Here is a 9,374-nt window from a genome sequence, read left to right as displayed (position 1 = left end):
TCCTGGCATGGCCGGAGCTGAGGGATGTCCTGGCATGGCGGGGGAGCTGAGGGATGTCCTGGCATGGCGGGGGCACTCAGGGATGTCCTGGCATGGCGGGGGCGCTGAGGGGTGTCCTGGCATGGCGGGGGAGCTGAGGGATGTCCTGGCATGGCGGGAGCGCTGAGGGATGTCCTGGCATGGCGGGGGCGCTGAGGGATGTCCTGGCATGGCCGGAGCTGAGGGATGTCCTGGCATGGCAGGGGCACTCAGGGTTATCCTGGCAGGCCGGGGGAGCTGAGGGGTGTCCCGAGGTCAGGGGATCGTCAGGGCTGGAAGCGATCCTCCTCCATGTGATCCAGCACTGCCGCTGTAATTCGGAACCCACCACACCGCGGCACCCCGAGCCACAGCCCGGCGCCTCCTGAGCTCCTCCACTGCGGCTGCCCTCTCGGTGCCGCCTGTGCCTGCCCGCCCGTGTGGCAAAATGAGGAATACCTAAAAGTTTCTGAAGAAGGGGTGTTCTTTAATCATGGAATCATAACGTATCCTGAGTTGGAAGGGAGCCACAAGGGGCTCTGTCCTCACCGCGCACGGCGTCAGGGACCACAGAGTGCAGCCCCGGGTGCCAGTGCGGGGACATCCTGGGGACAGGCTGGCACAGGAATGGAAAGGATTTAGGTTAATGACTCTATCTTACGGAGCCAGCCTGGCACAGCTGGGGCTGTGCAGCTGCACAAGAGAAGGCTCCAGGGAGAGCTCAGAGCCCCTGCCAGGGCCTCAAGGGGCTCCAGGAGAGCTGCAGAGGGACTGGGGACAAGGCATGCAGGGACAGCACACAGGCAGTGGCTGCCACTGCCAGAGGGCAGGCACAGATGGGATATTGGGAACCAGGAATTGCTGGCTGGGAGGGTGGGCAGGCCCTGGCACAGGGTGCCCAGAGCAGCTGTGGCTGCTCCTGCATCCCTGGCAGTGTCCAAGGCCAGGCTGGACAGGGCTTGGAGCACCCTGGGACAGTGGAAGGTGTCCCTGCCCATGGGCAGGGGGTGGAACGGGATGGGCTTTAAGGTCCTTCCCAACCCAAACCCTTCTGTGACTCTGTAAAATGGAGCTAATGACAAGAATGGGTTCCCTGTGCCTGCAGGTGATGGAGCAGTGTGAACCCACAGCTCCCAGGTCAGGACTGTCACACAGACCTCCTGCAGCACGTCCTGCTGATGCCATGATGCCAGGCTCCCGACCTGCCTGGGCTGGAGGAAAGCGGGAAGTAAAACATTGGCTGTGCATAAGTGATTGCTTCAAGGTCATTGCCCTCAAAGGAGTCTTAGGACAAAGCTGTTGCTGAAGCTTTGAAGCTCTGGAACACACACAAACATACACTGCCAAGAAATTTGCTTTTTTGCACATAATCACATTAGCTTGGCTGATAACAAGTTGAAAAAAATGATCCCAGGGAAGAAAGGTCAATGGCTGTAAAGCTTGTTCTCATCCCATTAAAACCCAGTGCAATTACTTCTGGTGTCAACGATGGGATCCCTGCACAGTCAAACACAGCAGTCTGGTACAGGATTTACACACTGGAGTATGTTTTATACCACCATGGTAGTGCTTGAAATGGAATGGAATCTTTTGAGTTTATTTCAGTAGAGACTTAATGCTGTCGTACTATTGTGAATTAGTCTTTGATGTGTTTGTGAAAGGGAAACAACTTCACGTCACTTTTCCCCTGAAAACTTGTATTTGAGTGGAGGGAGGGCTGAATTTCTTGGTATTTTATAGTTCTGCCTAGTATTTTATGGTGTGCTTAATGGGAAATGTTACCTTAGTCTTAAAATCTACACAAAACCAGCAATCAGCTTTATGTGTAATAGACAGTGTACAAATGTGCAGCACTGCCATCTGTTTGAAATCCAAAAATAAATAGGGATGTGGGGATTCTCTAAATCCCCCATTCTTCTGTGAAGTCCTTCCACCAGCTCTGAGAACATTTCCTCCTGAAAAAGCTGGGTTTATTCCAAAGACATTGCAGATGGCTTGTGATTTTGAGTTTATTTTACATTAATGTTTGATGAAAAAACAGATTCTTCTTAACTTAGGTGCCTAAGAGGACCCTGGTCACTGGCTTTCCTCACTGGGAATATATATGGGATACAGGATATACATAGGATATGGTCTGTTCTGGATTGGCTGGACTGAATTCTCCTTCCTGAAACCTCTCTCTAAGGAATGGTCCATAAACTTCATATATTCACAGAACCACAGAATCCCGGGATGGTTTGGGTGGGAAGGGACCTTAAAGCCTGTCCCATTCCACCTCTGCCATGGGCAGGGACACCTTCCACTGTCCCAGGGTGCTCCAAGCCCCGCTGGCAGAAGGGAAGGGCTGGGAAGGCACAGAAGAAGGACAGCACGTGCTGACGGATGGAGCAACTCAGCAAGCCAGAGCCTATTTTCAGGAGCAAATTCTGCAGTGGGAAAATCTGGCAAGGACAGTAGGGCCTTTCTCTCCTTCAAGGAAGTATGAGAAACTGATTGGTATCAAGTGACGGACAATTCCCTCTTTGTACACAAGAAACTTTCAACTTCTTCCTCTAGAAGGAAAACTAACTCTCTTTAAGGGAACCAAATACCTCCCCACCCCTTATAAAAGACAGTTTTGCCTACAATGGCTGCCTATTCTCTTTGTCTGGGATTTTGGTGGCTACATGAGCCAGTGCTTGGGCACACCAGCCCCCTTCCCTCTGCAGGATCAAATGTCCTTCTGTCCTGCAGATGCCCCTGGCTTCCCAGGCTGGGGCTTTCAGAAGTTGCCAGTTCCTCTCTGGTTATGAATCCCCCTGAGGCTTCCTCACTGGTCACAAAGTACTTGCTTAGGGAAACCATGACTCTTGGTTTTTTGTGGGGTTTTTTTTTGGTTTGGTTTTTTTTTTTGGTTTTTTTTTTTTTTTTTTGGTTTTTTTTTTTTGGTTTTTTTTGTGAGGGATTTCCTGTTTGCTCAGATCCACATGACTGGCTGAGTCAGGAACAGGAGAGTCGCATAAATATAAAAGTGTGTCACAGTGACACGCTTTGCATCAGTAGCAGAGCTCACAACTTCTACTAATGTATTTTAAAAATGTGAGTTGAATATAGATCTTTCCCTTACGTTGCTGGTCACAGGCAGTACCTGCCAGCCAGCAGCACATGTTGTGGTGCAGAGCCACACAGGCCTGGCTGTGGCAGGAATCACAGAACCCTGGAATGGCTGGGGCTGGAAAGAACCTTAAAGCTCATCCAGTCCCACCCACTGCCATGGGCCAGGGACAACTGCCACTGTCCCAGGATGCTCCAAGCCCTGTCCAGCCTGGCCTGGGACACTTCCAGGGATGCAGGGGCAGCCACAGCTGCTCTGGGCACCCTGTGCCAGGGCCTGCCCACCCTCCCAGCCAGCAATTCCTGGTTCCCAATATCCCATCTGTGCCTGCCCTCTGGCAGTGGCAGCCACTGCCTGTGTGCTGTCCCTGCATGCCTTGTCCCCAGTCCCTCTGCAGCTCTCCTGGAGCCCCTTGAGGCCCTGGCAGGGGCTCTGAGCTCTCCCTGGAGCCTTCTCTTGTGCAGCTGCACAGCCCCAGCTGTGCCAGGCTGGCTCCAGAGCAGAGGGGCTCCAGCCCTGGCAGCAGCTCCGTGGCCTCCTCTGGGCTGGCTCCAGCAGCTCCACGTCCTTCTCATGCCTTGAGCCCCCAACACACACAGACATTTTTTGTGTCCCTTGTGCAGTTTCTCCTGAGACAGCAGCCTCATGTCATGGCTCTCATCTCTCACCATTGTATTAATTTAAATTCATGCTGGCACTAAGTTCTGCAGCCCCAGAGTCCCATGGATGTTTCATGGTGGAGCTTTAAGCACCATTGACTCATCATTCACATACCTGTGACACAGCATGTGTTTCTGCTGCATCCATGTATCTCCCCATGGAATTTAATAGCAGCAAGATGCAAGCTTCTAGCACTGGCACATAAAATTCAAGTAGTCTTTAATATTTATTTGATTCTGAGCTTCACGGGAGGATTGAGAGTTTTGAGCTGGAGGCTGAGAAGAGCTCTGTGAACTTTCTGAGTGAGTGAAGGAGGCAGCTGATGGGACAGGTCTGTGTTTGGTTGTGGCTGGCAGTGTCAGCTGTGTGCATGAGTCCTGCTTGGCCTCTGTGGTCCAGATGTGGAAGTGCAAACATCAGAGTCCTTCCCCGACTACATCTGGGCCAGGCGCCATCCAACAAACACTCCTTTTTACCCCAAATCCCCACAGTGGAAGGGGGTGGGAGGGTGGAGGATCAGCTGCTTCCCTTCTCCACACCCATGAGCAGAAAAGATCTTTTTCTCCTTCCTTTCTCTCAGCCTTGAAAGAGCAAAGGGTAACCACAAAAAGGGAACATGGTGTGAGTGGGGGGGGGGGGGGGTGAATAGTTCCAGCATGATTAGGACAGAGTAAAGCCCGCTAGTGGATTTACAGTTTTATTTCTATAAAGATGCCTGCGGTCCTGCCCTACCTCCCTGCCCCAAGAGCTGATCCATCTCAGGAAACATCTCCTTACTCTCCCTGCGTGCTCCATGTTTCAGCAGGAAGATTGTACATCTCCAAGTTGCTTTATCTGTATTTTGTAATTAGAAGCGGATATCACAGAGAAGCTCACCAGGCATTGTTTGGGGTTTCACCACCTACATCCTACCTGGCTGCTCTCAGTCACAGCTCAGCAAGTGGGTGAGATCAGCAGCGAGGTCAAGACTCCCCTCCCAGCAAATCCGAGTCCCTGAGGCAGAGCAGAGCATCAGGCTGCAGCTCCCTGCAGGCACAGCTTCGGGGTTGGGTTGCCTGTGGCAGAGTGATGAGGTGTGGCAGAAATCAGAATTCCAAGCTAGTGACACGGATCCTTGCACACGAACACGCCAGGGAAATGCTGCCCTGCTGACCTCTCTGCTGGCACGGGATGCAGAGCCATGCACAGTCCTTCCCTTCCTAATCCAACTCCAGGCAGGAACAATTTCCCTTCTGCAAAAATGTGAATATTGGTGCTGGGAAACACACTTTTTTTCACACCTGAGACAAGAACTGACTGTGTAGCCCAGCTGGAGTGTTTAAAGAGGAAGTGAAAATATTTGAATTGAGTTTTGCAAACTTGGCTACCTGCTAATTTTATGATGTCAATAAAAGATTATTTTATTCTTTTTAGCTAGAAAGCAATCTCTGCTGACTGTGAATTTTCCTTCCTGTTATTTTTACATGAGTCTTTTCAACAGACCCAAATGATTCCAAGAAATAAGGTCATGTACTATGAAGATGCTTCTGCGTCATCCTCATGTGCCAATCATGGGAGACTGATTCTCTGTTCTCATTGCAGTGGGGGCACCGAAATGTCCAGCACAATCAGCAGCTGGCACAGCAAAAGTCGGGATAAAAGGCTAAAGTCAGTGGGAGAATGAGGAAAGGACAGGTTACACAGAGGTTTTATCAACTTATGGCTCTCAGATGAATTTGGTGTTATGGGCTTTTTCCCAGAAGACTTAGAAAGTGAGTCCAGTCATCTAAGAGCTGTTTGCAGTGGGGCTTTTGGAAGGGAGGTAAGGTGCTGGCAGACTGAGGGAAAAAAAAAAAAACCACTTGGAAATTACAAGCCAGTTAGCTTAGTTAACAACATCAAAGAGACCACGGAATATGTAACTGGGAAATCAATTGCAGGCAAGAAGAAAATACAGAGACAAATACCAGGCAACATAGATACGTCAAGGTCAAACGATTTCATGCTAATTATATTTCCTTCTGTGATGGGTAACAGGCCTTGTGGGGAAAGAAGCAGTGTATTTAATATGATAAGGCCTCTGACACCTCCCTGTGCCCCACAGCACCTTCATCCCCATGGCCTGTCCAGAACAACCCCCGGATTCCCCACCCGTGGCATGGTGTCACCTGGGTTACCGTCCTACCTCTTGGGGGTTTAAATTTCAATAATAACCTGGAGAAGAGAACAGAGATTTTTTTTTTTTTTTTTTTTTTTTATGTAGGGAGCACATGGAGGTGTTAAAGACAAGGACTGCAATAGAAATAGAGTGTCCAAGAGATCTCGAGGGTTTGGAGGAAAGGGCTGAATAATCAGATGTAGTGCAGAAGGGACAAGGCATGCAGGGACAGCACACAGGCAGTGGCTGCCACTGCCAGAGGGCAGGCACAGGTGGGATATTGGGAACCAGGAATTGCTGGCTGGGAGGGTGGGCAGGCCCTGGCACAGGGTGCCCAGAGCAGCTGGGGCTGCCCCTGGATCCTTGGCAGTGTCCAGGGCCAGGCTGGACAGGGCTTGGAGCACCCTGGGACAGTGGAAAGTGCCCCTGCCCATGGGCAGGGGGTGGGGTGGGATGGGATGAGCTTTAAGATCCTTCCCACCAAACCATCTTGGGATTCTTGGATTCTGTGACACCAGCAGGGTTGCTCACCTGGACAAGAGCAATAAGGAGAAGTGGATGGGGAACAGCTGACTTGGAAGCAGTTCCTTTGGCAGAAATAGATGATCACAAGCTGGGAGTGAGTCAGCAAGGCCACGGCGCTGCAGGAGGAGGCAGAGAGCTCTGGCCACCTCTTCCTTACAACCCTTGGGGAGCACACTGCATTTCCAGGCATTTCAAGAAAAACAAAGCTTAGTGGGAGAGAATGAGTTCTGGAAAGTATCAGAGCTGATAAGTTGTTTGGTCTAGCAGGAGGAAAACAAAATAGAGTATTCTCAGACACGTGATCACATGTGCAGAAAGGAATTTTATCTTTACGCTCTGGTTGTCTGGTGGGTAAGGGGAAATGTAAAGGTCCTTTTCCTATCTCATGTTACAGCTTCCAGTACAAACCATTGAGCTGTGCTGATGAACATGCAATAAATAAATCAGTGGGAAACCTGTTGTTTTTCCACCATGTTTCCTAAACCAATCTCAGACTGAAATTCAGCAAACCCAACCAATTTACCCAGGGCAAAAGATCTATGGCAGGCAGCAGCTCTGGAAACACAGCCTCCTTTGAGGCTTTATCTGGTTAGGTAGTTTTAATTTCCTTTTTTTTTTCCCAACTCCCTTCCAAAGCTGACTCTGAAATTTCCAGCTTACTGCTGTTTTAAAATCTCACATTCAACATGAATCTCTTGATTTTAATATTAATTTATTAGGAAATTATTAGAATATCACAACAGGGCTTCTTACGATGTTTGGGATACATCTCTAAGGGCACATTTTGTTCTGGCAAGCTACTTTCTAGATCACCTTTAATAAAAAATCAACCACCATTGATTTTAAATAACACTTTGTTCTGAAACAAACAGCACACAGGTGGTAGCATTATTGTTAAGGATCCCATTTTCTTCTCACAGTGAAATTACCATTCTTATAATTCTAATTAAAAAGTTTTGGTGAACTAACAAGTGACAAAATTGGTAACAATATCTGGATATTAAAGAAAGGTGAGGTTTGGCTGGTGTTTTGGTTGGATTTGGTTTTGGTTTGGTTTTTTTTTTTTGGTTTGGTTTTTTTTTTTTTATTCTTTATATTTAATTTTAAATAAAGCATCAGACTTTGCCCTTTCATTTTTCTTCAAACTATTTCCCCCAGATAACAATCATTCCTACAAAACAAGAAGAAATGATTTCCAGGTGATTTTCTTTTTTTTTTTTCTTTTTTTTTTTTTTTTTTGCTTTGTCCACCTGCCGCACTACAAGGAAAAGTGAAAATGCTGATTTTTTTTTTTTTATTAAAAAAAAAACCTCCCCAATTACACAGTTAATATTTGGTGCTGTAATAGAAATCATGATGCCAAAGAGAGCCTTGCTGGTAGGAGGAGCTCTGTGAGCAGTCCTCAAGTTCTTTGTGCTGATCTTTGCTCTCCAAGGAATTTAATTTTGGATATCAGCTTCAACCACTTTCTGCATGCAGATTTCTCTTTTCAGCAGCCAGCACAGTCTGATGCCTTTCAAGGCAGCTGCAGCTTAAATTCGTAGGCTGCGGGCAGAGGCTGTCCATAATCTCCCTTTCCTGCTTTCCTGCTGGAGAGCTGGTTCAGCACATCCCCTCCAAAGCCCATCTCCCCCAGAAGACACTGCATCACAGCAGTTTTTGCCAGGAAGGGGCAGTGGCAGGAAACTCGTTACCGCTGCATCCTGCAGTGGTGGGTTCAGCTCAGTTCGGGCTGCCAAAGGTCTGCTCTGCAAAACAAACCCCTGGCTGCCAGTCCTGCACCTCCGGCTTGTTTGTAAAAGCACGAGGCTTGGCTGGTGGGAATTAAGCGACATTTGCAACACTCTGCAGCCACTGAATTCCAATAGCTCTCCCCATACCTGCTCGGCCTCACATTCCAGCATTTCGGATGTATTCTGAGTGTCCAGATGTGTTTTGTGGAGTCACAGGAAGATTTGGGTTGAAAGGAACCTTTAACACCATCTGGTTCTATCCCTGCCATGGGCAGGGACACCTTCCACTGTCCCAGGGTGCTCCAAGCCCTGTCCAGCCTGGCCTTGGACACTGCCAGGGATGCAGGAGCAGCCCCAGCTGCTCTGGGCACCCTGTGCCAGGGCCTGCCCACCCTCCCAGCCAGCAATTCCTGGTTCCCAATATCCCATCTGTGCCTGCCCTCTGGCAGTGGCAGCCACTGCCTGTGTGCTGTCCCTGCATGCCTTGTCCCCAGTCCCTCTGCAGCTCTCCTGGAGCCCCTTGAGGCCCTGGCAGGGGCTCTGAGCTCTCCCTGGAGCCTTCTCTTGTGCAGCTGCACAGCCCCAGCTGTGCCAGGCTGGCTCCAGAGCAGAGGGGCTCCAGCCCTGGCAGCAGCTCCGTGGCCTCCTCTGGGCTGGCTCCAGCAGCTCCACGTCCTTGTGCTGTTGGAGCCAGGGCTGGGGCAGCTCTGCAGGTGGGGTCTCAGCTGAGCCCAGGGCCAGAGGGGCAGAATCCCTTCCCCTGCCCTGCTGCCCACGCTGGGGATCAGCCCAGGGCATTGAGTCCAGTTGTTAACCCAGCATGGATCCACGTATTCCCACCACTGATCCACATATTCCTGCTGTTCAAGGAGCATGTGATTGAGAAGATTGGCTTCAGACAAACCAAAGCAGACAGGCTGGATGAAGGGGAGATAGCTGTGGGTTAGCAACCCTGGAAGGCAAATCTGATGTAAAGCTTTGTGCTGCAGTGAGAGCTTTTCACGGAGCTTAGTGTAACTTCACTGGAAAGTTGCAGAAGTTTTGGGGAAAAAAAAAAAAAAAAAAAGAAAAAAAGCACCAAAAAACCCCAAACCACGCTGAAGTCAACAGTAATTTGCTTTGGCATTTTTTTCCCGGCACTCCCTACCCTCTGCTTGGAAATCTGCCTGCTCGGCCACGGGGAAACGCGTCCCGTGGGTGGGTAGCG

The sequence above is a fragment of the Anomalospiza imberbis genome, chromosome Z, assembly GCF_031753505.1.
Source record: "Anomalospiza imberbis isolate Cuckoo-Finch-1a 21T00152 chromosome Z, ASM3175350v1, whole genome shotgun sequence".
Lineage (NCBI taxonomy): Eukaryota > Metazoa > Chordata > Aves > Passeriformes > Viduidae > Anomalospiza > Anomalospiza imberbis.
This window is presented reverse-complemented; position numbering follows the sequence as displayed.